The sequence below is a fragment of the Aquarana catesbeiana genome, linkage group LG05 (genome assembly GCF_042186555.1).
Source record: "Aquarana catesbeiana isolate 2022-GZ linkage group LG05, ASM4218655v1, whole genome shotgun sequence".
Classification (NCBI taxonomy): Eukaryota; Metazoa; Chordata; class Amphibia; order Anura; family Ranidae; genus Aquarana; species Aquarana catesbeiana.
The window spans coordinates 64,094,098-64,113,659 of record NC_133328.1 but is presented as its reverse complement, the minus strand read 5'-3'; the positions used below and the strand labels follow the sequence as shown (position 1 = coordinate 64,113,659).

General features: G+C 43.5%; 1 protein-coding gene and 1 long non-coding RNA gene across 3 annotated transcripts in view; one reads left to right on the top strand and one right to left on the bottom strand.

Moving 5' to 3' along the window:
- Positions 1 to 19,562, top strand: part of ODAD2 (outer dynein arm docking complex subunit 2) — a 295,659-nt gene that overhangs the window by 271,621 nt on the left and 4,476 nt on the right. The gene's annotated exons all lie outside the window — the stretch shown is intronic.
- On the bottom strand, positions 6,914 to 9,790 carry LOC141144299 (uncharacterized). Its single transcript, XR_012244389.1, has 3 exons — positions 9,476 to 9,790; positions 8,083 to 8,154; positions 6,914 to 7,063 (listed from the first exon to the last, which is right to left on the bottom strand). It is a non-coding gene; the product is annotated as an uncharacterized lncRNA (long non-coding RNA).

Here is a 19,562-nt window from a genome sequence, read left to right as displayed (position 1 = left end):
AAAAAATGTGACTTCAGTTGGGCTTTAAGATAAACATTATAGTCTCTGAAAAAATAAATACACTTCTCAAATAAATTAAAGAAACACTTTGAAAATACTTCAGATCTCAGTGGGGAAAAATATCATGCTGGATATCTATACTGATATGGACTGGGTAATGTGTTAGGAATGAAAGGATGCCACATCAGTTGTTGGAAATCAAAATTATCAACCTACAGAGGGCTAGATTCAAAGTGAAAAAATAATGCAGCAGGCTAGTCTATTTTGCTGAAATTTAATTGCGGCAACTTAAAATGGTACTCAGTAGTTTGTATGGCCCCCACATGCTTGCATGAATGCCTGACAATGTCGGGACATGCTCCTAATGAGACGACGGATGGTGTCCTGGGGTATTTCCTCCCAGATCTGGACCAGGACATCACTGAGCTTCTGAAGAGACTGAGGTACAACCTGGCGGCGTCGGATGGACTGAAACATAATGTCCCTGAGGTGTTCTATTAGATTTAGGTCAGGCGAGCATGGGGGCCATTCAGTGATAACAATTCCTTCATCCTCCAGGAACTGGCTGCATAATCTCACCATATGAGGCTGGGAATTGTTGTGCACCAGGAAGAACCCAGGAGCCACTGCACCAGTGTAAGGTCTGACAATGGGTCCAAGGATTTCATCCCAATACCTAATGGCAGTCAGGGTGCCATTGTCTAGCCTGTAGAGGTCTGTGCATCCCTCCATGGATATGCCTCCCCAGACCATCACTGATCCACCACCAAACCGGTCATGTTGAACGATGCTACAGGCAGCATAACCTTCTCCACAGCTTCTCCAGACCCTTTCATGTCTGTCACATGTGCTCAGGGTGAACCTGCTCTAATTTGTGAAAAACTCAGTGGCCTGCTGGAGGTAATTTTGTAGGACTCTGGCAGTGCTCATCCTGTTTCTCATTGCACAAAGGAGCAGATACCTGTCCTGCTGATGGGTTAAGGACCTTCTACGGCCCTATCCAGCTCTCCTAGAGTAACTGCCTGTCTCCTGGAATCTCCTCCATGCTCTTGAGACAGTGCTGGGAGACACAGCAAACCTTCTGGCAATGACATGTATTGATGTGCCATCCTGGAGGAGCTGGACTGCCTGTGCAACCTCTATAGGGTCCAGTTATCGCCTCGTGCTACCAGTAGTGTCACTGACCCTAGTCAAATGCAAAACTAGTGAAAAACAGTCAGAAAAGATGATTGTGGAAAAAAATGTCAGTGTCCTCCACTTGTAAAACCATTTAACAAACAAATAATAAACCTGCACTTACAAAAAATTATATAAAAAGCAATAGCAGCTGACACAATACACTGGTGGTGAATAGCAACATATAACATACAAAAGGTGCAGCGCTAAAAGATTATTAAAAATAATTAAAAAAGGGAAAGTTCATTTAAAAGAGTCCATAGTGTACAATCCAAGTGGTAATGACAAATCTTGTGAGGGATCCTCCACCAACAGGTACACACACACTGACTCTTACCATCCACAGTGGACCACTAGATACAGCAGTCACTTGCGCTTGTTACAAATCCAATCACTCAAAAGGCAAACACCAGAACTCCTCCACCCTCAAGCGAACTCCACTTCATAAGGGCTCCAATGGATGTAAAGTTCCAACAAGGCAAAAAGACATCTCATGCAGTGTGTTCGATTAAAGTTTAATTAAAATCCAAAAAACATACTCATAATGTGTAGTATAAAAACATGCATGTACATCAAAAGTAAGCTAGGAACGTTTCCAACCATCAAGATGGCCGACCTCCATGCGTGGTGACGTCACGTGATCCAGCTTCATCTAACGCGTTTCGTCATAGAGACATCATCTGGAATGTAATATCATTTCTGTTTTGGAGGTTGTCTTATTGTTGCCCATCTAGCGCACCTGTTGTTAATTTCATTAACACCAAAGCAGCTGAAACTGATTAACAACCCCCTCTGATACTTAACTGACGAGATCAATATCCCAGGAGTTTAATTGACTTGACGCTATACTCTGATTAAAAAGTGTTCCTTTAATTTTTTTGAGCAGTGTAGTTGACCTTTAATAGGTCGTAGCATACAATCTATTTATACACATAGTCACCACAGAAAACACAATTGCCTCTCTGGTAATTACTTTTAAACACTGTATCTGCACAGTAACTGTAAGACGACACACAAAAAAAAAAAAAAACTGAGTGGTTTTGAGCACAGAGGCTAAACCAGCCCCAGTTGTTGTTAAAGTCTAAGCTGGATTTATCAGTGCCCATATACAACAGAAACCTGCTTGTTTTATAAAGCTGCCAAGTGGGAAAAATGTGTTTTCATGCACTTCTTTCTGTTCAGGTCAAGGTTTGAAATCTTTGTAAGTTATACTTCTGACTGGAGTTAATTTTTCAAAAACTAGTGTAAGACTATCAAATTACTTTGCATTTGGAATACACAACAAGTGCTGCATTATAGTCTGCCTAATCCCATCTGGGGAAAACGTCAGCAAGGGGGGACTAGCTTATCTTTGCTTCATTCTGTGTATGTTGCAAGACATCTATTTTTGCATCAGTTGGATACCCTACTGACTGGTTGGCAAGAGGGCTTCTCTTGGCAGCTGTCTGGCATCCTTCTGACATTATAAACAGGAGCTTTTACTGTTAAGGCGGTGAAAGAGAACTACTCAACAATGACTGCCGCTTGAAACCATTCCACAGGCAAACAAGTCATCTTAAATAAGAAGGCTAAGCACTTTTTATTGAGAGCAGTTATTCTACTTCTTAAAATGAGTGTATTGCATTTTCATAGTTTTAAGATATACAAAAGAAAAAAATCAGATGTGAATAATACTTTAAAAGTACAGTATTTTAATACCTTAAGAACCATGTCTGTATGAATAGTTTGTAATTATGAACATGGGGGCAGCCATATTTGCTTAGTATATAGGCAGGTTAGATTCCCTGATTTCTAGTGCTACATTATGATTGTGTTTTACTTTTTTCTCTTGCAATGCAAGTCAATTGGGGGATTTACTAAAATCAAATAGGCTGTTAATTTTGCAAGGGAATGTTCACTTTTTTATTATAATAATATAATTTATATCACTGTGATGGACCAGTATACTATAAAGACTTGGTGCAGAAACTGGGGGCTTGCAATCACAGAGAGAGTGGAAAGAGCTTTGGGGTGGGAAGTAATTTTTTGCCATATTCATTAAGCTTCCGAGACCTATGGGTTAGACCAGTGTTTCGCAACTTTTTTCAGTTAAGGCACCCTTTAAAATTATGGACAATCTCAAGGCACCTTTTAAAATTATGGACAGTCTATAGGCACCGTTTAAAATTATGGACAGTCTCAAGGCACCCCATTCTTAAATGAAATAACTATTCTAATGGCTTTGCATTGACATACATAGGACACCCAATATTAAAGATTATTTATTCTTACAAAGCAAATACACTTTTGCAAGCTGGTACTGACTAGTATTCCAGTGTTTTTCCTATTTCTCAGTTTCTTTGCATCACTCAGCTAATGTGACCCCAGTGTTGACGGAGAGAGGGGCAGGAGAGGGGCAAATAAGGATGCTGTGCAGGCGATCAACACCCTTCTTATCAGCACTGATGGCTGGAAGGTTGAAATGGTGCACAATAAAAACCTGTGACTTTATGTAGCTGAAAGGAAGGCTTGATCCACCTGCTGGCTTGTATACATTTTGGACAGTTTTTAGGCATTTTGCCAAGGCACCCCTGAAGAAACCTCAAGGCACCCCTGGATGCCTGGGCACCCTGGTTGAAAAAGGGTGGGCTCAGTGGCGGCTGGTGTTCAATATTTGGGGGGGGGTGGCAAACCAAAGCCACCACCCCATGGGAGATGGATGGAAAGGCAGCGATCAGAGGCCTCCTTAACTTAGGAGGCAGATGACAAGGATCCAGGGTAGGGCTTCTGCTCCTTGCTCCAGCTACTTCTCGCTTCGGGGCCATTGCTCCTCCTCCCAGTCAAACTGGAAGTGGGTCCTGAGACCCGATTGGCCAGGAGGAGAATCAGGAAGACAATAGCGAATTATTATTTCTCACACAACTGGGTGGGTTCAAGGCACAGTGCTCTGCGCCCCGAGGCCACCCTTTTTTTAAGCCAATTAGAGCCTCAGGCTCTAATCATGTGCTTCAAAAAAAAAAACAAACATTGAAATCGATGCGTCCAGTGCCCTACATGTAGATTAGGGGCCGGGCACATGGATTAGGAGGGGCGGCGCCCCTGCGCAACTTATGGATGGCCCGCCACTGGTTGGGCTAGACAATCCTGATCCCTGTACTCTGTGTTTTACAAACTCTGTGCATTATGCTTTCCTGACCTTTGCACTTTATGAGTTACATACACCTTACCCCTGCACTTTGTGAGTTACATACCTTTGAACTCTGTGTGTTACACACTCCTAGTCCCTGTACTCTGTGCACTACTTCCCTCACCTCTCACCTGCAATACACACTTCAAACCCTTGCACTTTGTGTGCTTTACTCTCATGACCTCTACACTGTGCATTACACAATCCTAATTTGGCTGAACCCCCCCCCCCCCCCCAGCAAAAACAAAAAAAATGCATTTTTTTTTTTTTTTTGCTTTTTATGTTTTCACACAGCTTTTACCCAGGATACATTTTTCTAACCCATCACAACCCTGGGCAATTCATACTGAGCAGAATTTTCAAATTACAGAAACGGTTCCTTTCAGTGAAAGCAACAAATAATGATCAATAGGTTGAGAAATATAAGCTGTTGTCAAATTTTAATTTTGACTTTTTAGAAGTCAAGCTTAGCCCTGCTTTCTCTGACCTGCTAAGCTTCCCCAATGTTCCTTTTATGCGATGGGCAGTCTTACTAACACATATGGAAGCTTGGGAAGTGGGAGTGGGTGCAGAAAAACATGACTTTTACAGTCAGGAAAAAGCTATAATTTGCATATAACTTCATCTGTATATACAGTAGCTCTAGATCTAGTTGGTTTGAAATACAGACCATATATTACATACATAACTTTTACTGATGCATCTTCCCATCATATTTGTAGCACTACCCTCAAAGGAGCTGCAAGAAAGATGCCCTGGGTTTATTCCCAACAGTTGCCCAGCAACCAGACACATGGTCACAGTCACTCTTCGGTTCAGTGAACAGTCCAGGGGTTTTCTTCCTGGTGTTTTTATTTTTGGGTAACTTGGATGGGATTAGGAAATTGAGTGGGATACTACAAAACTATATAAAATTAGGAGGACATTTATCTTCTACAGAACTATGAGCCTATAGTAAATGTAAGGAGATTAATCTTCCTCTGGTGGAAAGTCCAAGCAAAGTCCTTTCACTGGGAATGAAATAGACTAAAGTTCTTGAGGACACTGGACACTATGTCCCCTTTATCCACACCGCTGACTCTAACACTATAACACACGAGGAATGGCCTCAGACCAAAGTCTCTAGGATCTCTCCAGTCTGTACTTATAAATGTCCTTGGAAAATTGGTTGCCTCCTTCCAATAGCCTTGCAACACTTTCTCCCTGTGATACCAGACTAGATCCTCAAACAACAGTCCTTTAGTCAGCTTTATGCAGCTTTCAGCAAAGCAGGCCTCCAGGTAGCCCATCTGAGGCCTCGACACTCTGTAGATACATGTCAGGATGACCTAAAGAGCAAGCATCCCCCTCCCCTTAGGTTGTGATCATCTTTTAAGGCTCCCAAGTACCACTTGGTCAACCCTCCCCAGGGATTGGCCAGGACTGTATGAATGTTTAGCTGCTGATTAGACACTTCCTTCCCACTAATTTCCAAAGCTTTCTGGAATAATCAAGGGTAAGCAGTCAATCCTGCAACTACTGGAACCTAGAACAAACCAAAACACTCAACACATGCACACTGGTTAGAGTGAGACAAAAACAATGAACAGCAGCTCCACTTAGTACAGTGAGCCATAACTAAATTTACCTAATCCTAGCACCTATCCAGGAGGGTGCTGCATATTGTAGATCTTAATTGCCCCAGTGTATGATCGGTTTACTTAAAAGCCCAGCTTCAGATTTCCCCAACTTTGGAGAGCCCCCAGTCAACTTCATTTTTTTCTACATTTTTGTACTTACACCTCTATTTCTTTGTATCCAGTTGTGTGACTTCATGCTGGGTCCTCTTCCGACCTTTCTTCCTCTGATGGAGAGTGAGTCCTGTATGCTGCAGAGACTGATGTCATGTAATGACTAAATTCCCTAGCAAGCTCAGGGCAGCTTGATAATGTACCCCCAGGGGGTTTGTCCTTAATTTTCTGGGCTTACAGAAAGTGTTTGGAATGACACTGGGCATTATTCAGCATGGAAGAAATTCTGTATCGAAGAGTAGTCAATGTGAGGAGGACAGCGCTGGAGATAAGGTGAATATTACAGCCAGAGCTGTTTTTTTCTTGAAACCCAATTAATACTATAAAAAAATGTTAAGCTAAAGATGGCCTTTAATCTAGTCATATGTGGGCAGATGTCTCCACAAGGGATGAGGAGAAATCTGCCTATCATAATTAGCATAGGACCCTACTACTTGTCCAGTGGACTGAAGCAGCATCTCATGTTTAGAATCCTCCATATATCTTCTCCTTGAGAATGGTTAGCCATGTTGTAAGAAGATCTCTTAACATTCACCAAAACTGGAGAGTACTTAAGTTTTGACTTTTGTGAGCATATCAGTGCTTTCAAAAAGACAGTTCACCAAGTGTAAAAGGAAGTGGTAGTGTTTCTTTAGAATAAATGAAAAAACAAGAATCTCTTAATATGTGCAGCTCAATTTAATGGAAAAGATTGCTACCGCCCAGTGTCTGCCAAGCTCCACGCTGCGCCAGAGGAGAGGAATCTGGCACTGTCCGCAGCAAGCAACTTCATCTTTCATCTGCATTTCTCTTCTGTATTTATCCTGCTGCAAGAAAATTCCGAGAATGTCTTTTCCTTCCGACTTGGCTCTCCCGATAAACCACAGAAATACTCTCAGCAACGTCTTGCAATTGTTCAGCTTTATGTACACTACATCGCTGGGGCTCTGCTCTATAACAAATGTATATTTAATTTGACAGCAATAAAACAAAAGATAAAGCGCTACTTAAGGCGTGCTCATGTATAGCACAGATCCATGGCGAAACTCTGATCTCGTTTCAATTGTTTAAATTGACATAGCCTGGATGACCTAACTGCAGGGCCGGATGCCAGCTAATGTTTAGTTTTTCTTTGAACAAAAACACAAGATCACTGCTTTTCCCAGCTGAATGGCTTAAAGCGAACCTGTGATTTGCCCCTGCAACAGCAACAGGTTCACTTTAATAGGATTCTTAACGAGCAACACATACTCACTTTCCTTTTTTTTCCCCCTCTTTTCAGTGGTCAGGAAAGAAAAAAAAAATAACTCCCAATATACTTACCCTCTTCCAGGGGCGTTGCTAGGTCTACAAAAGATTTGAGGTTAGAGCCCATAGCAGCGTAGTAAAGAAAGTCATACGCTTGGGTGGGCATACACATGTATATACAGTAATATACATGTGTGTGTGTGTATATATATATCCCCAGAGAGCCCCCCACTTACATCAGGGTCCCCAGAGATCCCCCCACTTACATCAGGGTCCCCAGAGAGCCCCTACTTACATCAGGGTCCCCAGAGAGCCCCCCACTTACATCACGGTCCCCAGAGAGCCTCCCCTCCCCTTGGGGACCCCTGCAGAGACTCAGGGCTATGGCCCCCAGATTCGGGGCTATAGCCCCAAAAGCCATCCCCTAGCGATGCCACTGCCCTCTTCCCATTTGACAGCACTATGGGGGTGGAGGTTAGGCAAAGCTTTCTCTTTTGTACTACTGGTGGGCAAGCGGAGCTGCAGAGGAACAAATGAAAGGTAAGTATGTGCTGCTAGTGCTGCCAGCATTAAAGGAAAACTGTTCTTTGCCTTTAATGGGCAAAGCACATGTTCTTTTTAAAGCTGATCTCTAGGCAGCTATGTATTTTTAAAAAAACACAAATAAGTATCACTGTGTATTCCTGAGTTAACTAAATGTTTAGATAAAAGTAGCACAATTACCTGAATCTGAAGCTTTCTGACATCCTCTGCAAAGCAGCACTCAGACCAGGAGAGGGATGGACAGCACATGCACTGGTGGGAGGAGAGAGCAGAGTGAACAGAGCTGATGACTTATCAGTGTGTTCCTGTTCCTCTCACTGTCTAATCAGCAGATTGATTACCGGGAGCTGACACCACCGTGGGGCTGATTTATAAAAACTGGAGACTGAAAAAGTTGGTGCAGTTCTGCATAGAAACCAATCAGCTTCCAGGTTTTTTGTCAAATCTTAATTGAAAAAGCTTAAGTTAGAAGCTGATTGGCTACCTAGTACAGCTGCACCAGATTTTGCACTCTCCAGTTTTAGTAAATCAACCCCTGTATTCAATGCCACTACCCTGGCTGTCTGTGCAGTCACTGTACTGCAATCCTGAGCAGGAAGGACGGGATGTCTCTATATTAATCAACCAAGACTGCCACATAAACATGTATAGTTTAAAACAATCATTAGGTGCAAATAGCAACAGGTCATTTTTTAGAATATATGCTGATGTTTTATATCTGTGCTGATGTATTTGAAAAAAAAATCTTTGTTTTACAAAAACCTTTAAATGCAGAGTGAAACTAGGACACTGGGACACTAGTTTCACTGAGCACTATGGATGTTCTAAACAGAAAGCACTGCAGAAGGTGTTTGCCATCTGACTCTCCCTTTCTGATCAAATCTTTGATTAGAATCCACATCAGAATTGAAAGACAGATGAAGGGGATGAATCCCTGCTTTCAGCTGTATGTATGAGTTAAAGTGGTTCTAGGGTTGGTGTCACCTGGTGTGGTAAAATTTGGTGTTAACACCCCCTGGTCACTGAGCAATCCAGGGCACAGAGCAGGCTAGCACATCAGCACAGCTCTCCCCCCGTGTAATCCCCCTAATGTAACCCCTCCCCCCTGCAATCTCCCTAATGTAACCCCCCTGTTCAATACCCCTAATGTAACCCCCCCTGTGTAATCCCCCTAATGTAACCCCCTGTGCAATCCCCCTAATGTAACCCCCATGCAACCCCCCAAATGTAACCCCCTACAATCCCCCTAATGTAATCCCCCTGTGCAATCCCCCTAATATAACCCCCCCTGCAATCCCCCTAATGTAACCCCTCTTGAAATCCCCCTAATGTAACCCCCCGTGCAATCCCCCTAATGTAACCTCCCGTGCAATCCCCCTAATGTAACCACCCCGCAATCCTCCTAATGTAACCTCCCCTGCAATCCCCCTAATGTAACCCCACCAATGTAACCCCCTCATGTGCAATCCCCCTAATGTAATCCCCCCGTGCATTTGCCCTAATGTAATCCCCCCCTTGAATCCCCCTAATGTAACCCCCCCCGTGTATATTTCCCCTCTGTACATTCACAGACCTGAGATCAGCGTGGCTCTATCAACACACATGTCCTTCCTCCTGGGCTCCTCCTCCTGTTGTGGATGTACTGTCAGTGTGGAGAAGGAGCCTAGTCTCCGTCAGCTCTGAGGAGTGTAATTGTGATAGGTAGCCGGCACCTCTCCCCGCCTGCCTGTCACAATAATAGGCGATTGCGATTCCTGGAGGACATGCGGGCACTGGGCTGTGGGACTCCTGAGCTGCCTGTCTCACAATATTGTCTCCTCCTCCCTCCCCGAACATCTTACGGAGCAAAGCACACAGCAGCTGCCAGCAGAGATACTGGAGTGCGCAGGGGAAGGAGGAAGAGGAGAGAGCCGCGGCGCCTCTCTCAATCCAGTGCCGTACCAGGTGTCACCCTCTGCATTCTATGCATTAAGGTAAAAAAACCTTCTGCGCTGCAGCTACCCCCCAGACCCCCCCCCCCCGTTTTTCTTACCTGAGCCTGATCCAATCCAGCGATGTGCATGTCTCTATCATTTAACAGATTGATAGCAGCAGGAGCCACTGGCTACCACTTCTGTTAATCAAATCCTGTGACATAGTTATGGGGGGCAGGGCGAGCCCGCACAGGTGCCCCCAAGCACCAAAGCAGCTTTCCATGGGAGCACCCGATGAAGAAGAGGGGTCTGGAGTGCCGGCAGGGGACCCCAGAAGGAGAGGATCAGGGTTGCTCTGTGCAAAACGATTGCACAGAGCAGGTAAGTATATGTTATTTAAAAAAAAAATCGAAGGTTTACAAACACTTTAAAGCTATTAAGAATAGACAAGCAAGCATCCACAGAAGCTCCACTTGCTGGATGAAAATTAATATATAATATTTAACGTTTACTTGACTAATAATATTTTTTTAGTCTTGGCCATAGTAAATATAAAATTAAAACATATACTAAAACATTATACATTCCCATTAAGTCTAAGCCCTGTACACTTTAGCATGAAAAGGGGTGTACAGTAAGTTTTCTTGATGTGCACCCAAAAATTCCTTACAAATATTGCAAAAACCAATACACTGGAAAGCTCGGAGAACCATGATTTGTATAATAGTGCACATGGGTTGCAGTATCTCTGAGCATTAATGCTGCATACCTGATCATTTGTATTACTCTTGTGTGCAGAATCGAATGCCCTGCCTTGGGAGCACTGTACTGGACAAACAGACCAATGGCAGGATTTTCTAACAGTTCTTGGATATGTGGTCCATCTATTACCTCTGTGTGCTTAACAGGCTTCTTCATTAATTAAGTGGTAAGCTAAAGTTATTTGTCAGTTTCAGTACCAAAATAAACTGGAACACATGTGCTCTTACTAAGCACAATTCTTTTACAACAGTGAAATAATTATGTTAGCATTAAAGGATCAGTCCATCAAAATTAAAATATCACCGTAGCTGAAGCCCTTAAAGAAATTAAAAATCCAGCAGAGTAATTGGAACCCCTAATAATGGCAACAACAAGTACTAACCGGGAAATCATCAATGGAGTCTCTAAGACTGCTTTTCTCAATCTTCTTAACATGAAAAAACTCTAGAAATAACTTTACGGTCTCAGTAAACCCCTGCAAATAATTACTATTTCTACAGCTCATGTTACATTAGTGTGAGGGTCTCTGGGAGGTTTGCACCTTTACACTTGTGGTCATTGGGAAGAATTCTCTCTTCCAGATAGCTAAAAAGATCATTGTTGACAGCGATTACTTAACTTAAAGGCAGACATTGCTCATTGATAAGGTATCAAACCGCGTGGGACTTTGTATGAGGCTATAACAATAGAATTCATAGCTTCCATCCCTAAATTTCAAGACTAACTAGGGGGGAGAACAGTGGGACTTTACATGAAGCAAGCAAGGTAAATGGGTACAAATATGTCTGGCTAGTGACTGGTAATAATATGCAAACTGCTATACAATAGTAAATTGGAAACAAGGAATACTTTTATATAACGATAAAATATTTATTCCATATTGTAATACATACAAGTATAATGGCATAAAAATAATATTACTACATGGTATTGCCAGACTCTTTTGATCCATATGAATAACAAAATGTAAAACATATACATAGTATCTGCATCATACAGTAGGATTGCAAATTATTCCTAGATGGTAACAACGTGAGTAGCATCCAATTGCTCAACGCGTTTCGTGGAATAGCTCCATTCATCAGGAGCAGATGTAATGTGGGTATCTAAAGATGTAAATAGATAATGTAAATTGTAAGTAAACACTTTGTCTCAGCATGGGAGAGGGAGATACAAAAAGAGGGTAGTGGAAAGGAACCCACCCTACTAGGGATCAAGTAAGAGTCTAGGTGTGAAACGGTGAAGACTGGATGCCAGCTGGGGTAATCATCAGTCACGGGAGGCAGTAAACCCAGAGCACAAAGATGACAACCCAAACAGGGAACAGATAATCAGAGGAGTGTGATATCCCATGAATGAAGGTGATATGGATGACATCACCAAAACCTATATAAAGTAAATAAATATATATGATAGTGATTGATCAAATCACAGTGTAATATACCTAATAGATATGTGAGATGAACCATAGGTGGTGCCAAGCAGTGATAAGAGGTGAAATCAGCAAGGTAGGATAAAGTAAAGAAAGTAGGACCTGAGATGTAAATAAAAATACAAGGTGGGGAAATCACAATAGTAGCCCTTAAAGAAAAAAACACAATAGAAGTCCAAGGTGTGGAAAGTCAGAAGGAAAAAGAACATAAATTGCCTTAATGTCTAAATCGGTGTACTAAACTCAGTGGTGCATAGTGTCCTCACAACCAAAACACACAGTGTGTCTGAACACAATGAGGGGAGTATATATACTCATACTTCCATCCCTATTAAATTGATAAAGGATAAAACCATCTGGGACTTCGTATGAGGTTATGAAAATAGAATTCATAGCCTCCATCCCTAAATTGCAAGGTTAACTAGGGGGGAGAACAGTGGGACTTTATATGAAGCAAGCAAGGTTTACAATTTACTATTATATAGCAGTTTGCATATTATTACCAGTCACTAGCCATACATATTTGTTCCCATTTACCTCACTTGCTTCATATAAAGTCCCACTGTTCTCCCCCCTAGTTAGACATTGCTCTTTGCTCAAGGAACCCCTATTAGCCTCTAGAACAATGGTCTCCAAACAGCAGCCCAAGGGCCGAATGCAGCCCTTTGCTTGCCTCTATCCGGCTTTTGGGGCACTATTTTCCCACTAATACAAGGCGCTGTACCACTGACACCATTGTTGGGGCAATATTTACCCCACTGACACTAACAAAGGGGCACTAGTCCTCCTACTAATTCCAGTGATGGGATGATTACTTCCACTGACACTGAGGCATTTTTTACTCCCACTGGCCACAGTCAGGCCCCCCTAAATTCTGAAGGACTGTAAATTTCCCCTTTGTTTAGAAAGATTGGAGACCCTTGCTCTAGAGGAACCCTAGGGTTCCACAGAACCTTGGTTGAAAAAGGCTGCTCTAAGATGTATAAGAAATTGTCAGGTGAATTAACTCCCTAGAATCTACCAAGTCTTGTTTTTGTGGAATGAGACCATCAGGTGGCTATTCACAGTGTGTAATGAGTATGCAATTTAATTAAACTAATTTATGGCTTTGGACAGCCCTTACCAGTACATTTTATTATATATTGACATCATCACATTATCCAACCAAAGGTATCTTATAGACTCCAGTGCTCTGTGTACTAAAACAATCATAATTAAATTAAGTAAATATAAATAAATTATAATTAAAATATTAAAGTAGAACTATAGGCAAACCTTTTTTATTTTTCATTTTGGATAGAGTAAGATAGGGTTATAACTCCTGTCAGCTTATTTTTGCCATCTGTGTCCCATTGGGGAGATTTACTTTTACTTCCTGTCCCATAGCCAAACAGGAAGTGAACAGAAATCCCTGTAAATTACAGGATGTGACAGACTCACCCGGGACAGAGGCTATTGGAGGGGACTGAACGCAAGCCTCTTGCCCACCGATTATGGGCCCTAGCATTTGGGGGAATGGTGCTCTCTGTGAGCTGTATGCCTGGGGACCCTGGGGTTGGTGTTACTTTGGATTCAGCTCCATGTCCCCCCAAAAACACACAGACTCTGGGAACCCTTTATATGCCATATTAGAATGATAAGACTGAATTATACTGTTGGGACACATCCTGTGAGGAGATGCTGGTGTCATCAACTCCAACTACCTGTGTTTATGTTAATTGAATGAGCTGATCACATTGTCCTCTATACAATGTAGGAGACGGGACGACTCCTATTGGAGCTCATGTTAATTAGGTTAATTAGATTGTTGTTTGTATTGTTAATTGTAATTAGCTCCAGCTATTGTGTTTATACTACTGTGTGAAGCTCGGTGCCCACAAGTCTGTCATCTGGTCTGGGTAAATTTTGTAGTAAATTAGCTCATGTTAATTAGGTTAGCTTTGGGTCAGCCTGCTGTATAAATGTGTGTGAGATCTCAAATAAAGAGTTAGTCCTGATGTACTCCAAGACTGGTGTTGTCTAGTTCTTGGGGGTTCCTATAGCCAGATCCATTGGACTCGTGTTCCAGAACTTAGGAAGCGGTATACTGACGGAAGCACTCAAGCGGAGTGAGGGACGTTCCGTGACATTGGTGGCAAGCAGCGGGAAAGCTTCCTGCAGTCTGGGACATCCAAACCTCCAACTGGATCCAAGATCAGCATAGCAGACGTCAGTCACCCCAGCGGAGATATGGACCTGGCATCAGAGTTCCCGGGGCTGCTGCAGATCATCCTTTCAACATACACCAGAACGGTTTCTGAGGATGAATACCTGGAGCTCAGGCAGCTGATTCGGGTGAAGCTCTGGATTGGAGCCCTTCAGCTCGCTGGTATAAAACGGGGCAAGTGCTTTCCAACCCAAGAGCAACGGGCCAGTGACCAACGGGCATTGTGGATGGCATTCCTGGGAGAGCGGCCCCAGGAGCAATGGGTGACTGAGTTGGACAGGCTGGTCCAGCAGGAGATAGAGCTGGACAATCGTTATCGGGCTCTGCAATGGCACGCAGAGGAGGGATATTTAGGGGAGACAACAGAATGCTCTCCGGAGGGATATGACTTTGGCGGCCCTGGATTGCTGTGGGAGACCCTTACAGATCATTTTATGTTTGGCGATGAAGGGGAACCTGACCTTGAGGACCTGAGAGAATATAGAGAGTCTATGCTCGGTCTTGCAGGGGTCTCAGAGCTCAAACCTGATCTGGACCATTTGCTAAGGAAGGAACAGCATCTGGAAAGGGCATACAGGAAACTGCTAGAACAAGTTCAGCAGCATGCCAGAGAATCGGCAGTGGAAAATCCGGAGATTGCTATCCCCAAACCTGAAGTGCTGACAACAGGGCAGAACTCTGCTAACCTCTGCCCAGAAATGATAGCATCTTCTAGGTTCCATGGACAGGAGATGGTGAACCTCTATCCCCAGACATCAGTTGCAGAGACATGGGATTTGATAGACTTTTCTGCTGAGGAAGAACAACCTGATGAGCCTCCAGCAGAAGAGCTGCTATCAGGGCCAAAGTTCACTGTGTTCTGCCCAGCACCAACAGTGGCTTCGGCCTTCTTGAGAGAAGAGGTAGTCGGCCTTTCTCCCACAACACTGACAGGGACATGTGATTTTCTGCCAGCAGCATCTATGGAGTTAAAAGAAACTTCTCCAGCTGAAGATCTGGTAACTGAACAGAGGGTCCAAGACCTCTGTCCCACACTTTTACCAATTCCAGAGACTGGGGGTTTAATAGACGTTTCTGTGGAGGAGGAACCACCTAGCAAACCCCCAGCAGAAGTGCTGGCAACCGGACAGAGGGTCCAAGACCTCTGCCCCACACCTGTGGCAGTTTCGGAGGCTCAGGGTGAGAAGGTGGCATTCACTTACCAGCAGCAGATACAGGGGGAGAAGGGAGAGGAGATGTGTGTTGTCCCTCCCCAACAGTCGGCCAGGGTGGAGGAAGCGGACTTTCCTCCCCAGCAAAGATCCGTGCACCTGGGAGACAGTACCATCGACATGTCATCCCAGCAGCCAGATGAGGGAATGGAAAAGGAAGCAGACGGCTCCCTTTTCCAAAGGCAACTACACAGTTTGGGAGTGGAGGAAGCCAGCCTCCTGCCCCAACGGTTAGCTGGAGCGGAGGATGCGGAGTCCCCAGCAGAAGTGCTGGCAACAGAGCAGAGTGCTACCAACCTCTGCCCAGCACCGGCAACAACTGTGGAGTTCCAGGGAGCCGGGGCAGTTGGCCCCTCTCTCCGACGACAAGCTGATGTAGTGGAGCTGCTACTCCCAGCTGAATCGCTGGCAACAGGGCAGAGCACCGCTGGCCTCTGCCTAGCACCTAGTGTCTCTCTACAGCTTCAGGAAGCTGGGGTGTTCGGCCCCTCTGCTCAGCAGCAGACCGAGCCAAGGACTGTTAAAAACAATCCAGCTGAAGCCCTGGCAGCCAGACAGAGAGTAAATGACCTCTGCCCCACACCTACTGAGGTCAACTATTCCTTGCAGCCAAGAAAGGAGATCATGCGGGAAGACTATGTGAGTTCACTCTGCCTGACTAACGCATGTCCAGACCAGGAGGAGGTCTGGGACCTTGTTAGTCAACCTTTGATGGGGGAGAAATGTGACAGACTCACCCGGGACAGAGGCTATTGGAGGAGACTGAACGCAAGCCTCTTGCCCACCGATTATGGGCCCTAGCATTTGGGGGAATGGTGCTCTCTGTGAGCTGTATGCCTGGGGACCCTGGGGTTGGTGTTACTTTGGATTCAGCTCCATGTCCCCCCAAAACACACAGACTCTGGGAACCCTTTATATGCCATATTAGAATGATAAGACTGAATTATACTGTTGGGACACATCCTGTGAGAAGATGCTGGTGTCATCAACTCCAACTACCTGTGTTTATGTTAATTGAATGAGCTGATCACATTGTCCTCTATACAATGTAGGAGACGGGACGACTCCTATTGGAGCTCATGTTAATTAGGTTAATTAGATTGTTGTTTGTATTGTTAATTGTAATTAGCTCCAGCTATTGTGTTTATACTACTGTGTGAAGCTCGGTGCCCACAAGTCTGTCATCTGGTCTGGGTAAATTTTGTAGTAAATTAGCTCATGTTAATTAGGTTAGCTTTGGGTCAGCCTGCTGTATAAATGTGTGTGAGATCTCAAATAAAGAGTTAGTCCTGATGTACTCCAAGACTGGTGTTGTCTAGTTCTTGGGGGTTCCTATAGCCAGATCCATTGGACTCGTGTTCCAGAACTTAGGAAGCGGTATACTGACGGAAGCACTCAAGCGGAGTGAGGGACGTTCCGTGACACAGGATATCCTTGGTGACCCCAAGGTCACCAGAACTAGTGTCTCTATTAGAAAATTGCCCCTTTATTACTTTTCTGGGGACAACCCAACATTTTTTTTTACTTTCGCTTTAAATGATAATGGTAAACAGGACACAAAGAGAGGGTGAATCTTCCTAACGGGGATGCCGACAGCAATAAAAACTAACAGGTGTTCTAATCCCTCTCCACTATATCCAAAACTAAAAAAAAAAAGTTTTGCCTTTAGTTATACTTTAATAAATAAAGGAACTTTCTGAGACCCATTTATAAGTTAAAGAACTGACTAGCTGGAGCAATTCCAATTCCTATATTTTATATATATTACTTAGTGACAGTTTCTCTTGAAAGAAAATCTGTCAATAAATAGAGCAGCTAATATTGTAAACTTCTTTTACATCACAGTATTTGTCTGGTTGTTATTCTCACCATCCGGCTTAGGCAGTCATTGAGCACTAACAAGTAAAACCACGCGTTGCAGAAAAGAAATTTGCTCGAATTCCCCATCAACACAGTAAGTGTTGATGCAGGAATCCCTCCTGCCTGGCCATTGTCCGATGGGGGGGGCGGGACAAGCCATCTAGGCCGGGAGAAGACAGTGATTATCGCTAGCGGTTATAGCAGCCACTTCTACATTCAGCCTGCCCACTAATGGTTCGAATCTCAGCCAGATGTAACCCCTGATGACGTCAGATGTGCTGACGAAATGCGTTGGATGTGGTTGAGCGTGATACGTCACTTACGCCCATAGTGGAATGCAGGCGGAGCGCACAACGGTGTCCCCGCGGCCACTTGTTTCTTTTTATACCTTGCACACTTGTAAAGTGTTTTTAGTGCTTAATTTTAATAAAACACCAACATACTTCACCATGGGAGATTGTTCCTTCTTTACTTTTTGATCCTGTTGTCCGGAGATTTGGCGGGAACCCTTTTGATGATCGTTTGGAGGCTCCAAAACCGGGTACTGTGACGGATCATGGGAATATCTTGCACCCTAAGGCTATACATGACTTCTGTAATGGGAGTCATGTATCTCTGGTGGGTAGGCTGAGTGACCGGTGTTGGTGGAGGAAGATTTAAAGTCACTTGTTTGTTGCAGTCAGGAGATCATCGTGCCATTGGAAACTATACTACTAATACTATTTGATGAATTATTGGACTTTATTTATACATTTATATATTATACATGTATATATTATACATTTATCTTTTGGATGCTGCACATTTTTGTTATCCACCGAAATACTAGGTGGTCTTTTTTATGATTTTTTTGTGATTTTTTTATGTTTATTTGTTTGCAATTTTGAATTGTTTTTATAACATATTATCACTATCATCCACTGGGGACACCCAGTTGCTGTTCACATCATTGCATTTCAAATATTTACCCTAAGGGTGCGCGGTTCATCACCAATTTTTTCAGACATTGAGCACAAGCAAGTAAGGTCAGCCATACACAAAGCAAATTTCTTTCCTGCAACCATGGGTTGCAGAAAAGAAATTAGCTTGAATCCCCCATCAACATAGTGAGTGTTGATGCAGGAATCCCTCCTGCCTGGCCATTGTCTTCTCCCTTGGGGGACGGGGAAAGCCATCCCGACCAGAAGACAGTGATTATTGCTAGCGGCTATAGCAGCTACTGCTACATTCATCCTGCCCACAAGGGTTTGAATCTCGGCCTGTTCCTGCTGAACCGGCTGAGATTTGAACTGTGTATGGCCTAAGCAGCCAGTAAAATCGATACTGTTGACCTGCAAACTTATGTGACTTGCTAAGAAATGAAGCCATAGGGTGAGGGGTGATGACCAGGGCTATAGATCTAAAATTTGGAGCTTAAGGCAAAGTTGATATTGGCTGCTTTCAAATGTTTGACAAAAAATGTTAATTATTGTGGTAAAAATGCTGCAGGTAGCTGTAACCCATAGAAACCAATCAGTTATTCATATCATCAGTGCACAACAGAGGAGCAGCAGCAACAGCTTGCTTTTCTTAACCGTGTCCTTATGTGTCCTTAATGTAGCATGGACTGAAAAGATTAATTTCTATTATGCCTAACACCTCTACCGCTGAGAATACACCTGAAAATTCACTTATATCTCCCAAGTCCTGGGACATCAGACAGAAGCAGCGTCTGCCTTCAATTTATGCCTGTGTTCAGCAGTTCAGAGCTCTGTGCTGTGTTTTAGCCATAAGTAAACTATGCAGCTGGGATGAGTGATAACAGATTTCCTTGTGGTTATCAGCCACATTGTCAGTACGAGTAGAAGATCTGCTGTGTTTTATCAGAGGGGAAGGCTTTCATTGGAGCAGTTAACATAAAAGAATGTTTACAGCGCAATCCAACAGACCTGTCATTGTCCACCGCCATCCAAGTAGTACCTTTTTTGGACAGTTTCGGTGAATTCCATTATGTTCCCTCTACAAAGTACACACTGAATTTCACTTTAATCTGCTGCCTTTGTTTATGGTTGTCTGCTGTGCTGAACACAATCTGAAATCAAATCTAATAGACGTCTAACAGTGCCCATAGACATAGGATAAAAATCTCCAAGTGTGGCATTTTTTGGGGGAATTGGGCAATAATCCAGAGTCTATGGGAAAGTACACAGCAGTTTCAAGTGAACTTTCTCAGAGGAGTAAAGTAATTCAGCAGCTTAAACACCCGTCGTCTTCTTCTTGCATTGCCCTAATGCAGC